Below are 1,183 nucleotides of genomic sequence, written 5' to 3'. Positions count from 1 at the left end.
CAAATTCAAAATTATATATTTATAAAATGATTAACTTTTTATTTAATATTTATAATCAGAAAATAATTACAATAATTATAAAAAAAACAATCAAAATATGTATTTTGAATATGTATCTATTATTATTTCAAAAATATAAATTAATTTATATATTATATCATAAAAATTTAAAACTATCTTATAATAAAAAAAATATATATTCAAAATAAATTAAATGAATTATATTCATTAAAAGTTAAAATATGGATGTATATTACTACCTTTAATTTTATACATATTTATATTAATAAATGAATATATAAAATCCTAAAGAGAATTATAAATAAACAATAATACAATTTTTTAATTTATTCGTAAAATAAAAATATTGAATAAATACTTTAAAAACAAAGATACAATACTACATAAATATAATAAAATTCTAATATATAATGGCTTGAATATTCATAAGAGGAATTTTAAAAAATGGAGACAAAGAAGAACATAATTTATAATTATATAAGTTGTTTATTAAATGGGAAAGTAAATTTATTAAAAACATTAATTACATATGATTTGACAGATATATTTAATATAATTTCGTACAAAAAATTTATTCCAAGAATATTTTTTATGAGTTTAAATTTAAACAAAGCAATTAATTAAGATGACTATAAAGAATTGATATAGAAAAAATAATATAATAAAAATGAGCTTTTTATATGTGGAATCGAAAATATTTATACAGGCGAAATTACTTAAAAACAAATTATATATGGAACTAATAAAATATCATAAATTATAAATTAACTATAAATTAATATTAAAAATAAAGATAAATATTATTTTTTTTTATAAAAATATGTTTAAAATCCAAAACTTTATTAAGAAAAATAAAAAATTGAAATTATTTTTCCCATATCAGTAATATCTAAAAATATAATTTATAATATTGATACACTTCATGCAATAATATTATAAAATGATATAAAAACAAATTAAATTAAAGATAGTTTAAAATATCTTTCTCATTTAAAATTGATTGAAGAAAAATATATAGATTAATTAATTATTCAAAAAATGAAATATATAATAAATTATTGTTTAGAAGCATTATTTTTTGTAAACTTGAACAAAACCAAATTAAAAATAGATATTCATTATTTAATTTTAAATTTATATTGGTGATGATGAAATAGTATAC

This window comes from Ichthyophthirius multifiliis (assembly GCF_000220395.1).
Source record: "Ichthyophthirius multifiliis unplaced genomic scaffold scaff_1120509249599, whole genome shotgun sequence".
Taxonomy (NCBI): Eukaryota; Ciliophora; class Oligohymenophorea; order Hymenostomatida; genus Ichthyophthirius; species Ichthyophthirius multifiliis.
Note: the sequence above shows the minus strand (reverse complement) of the source record.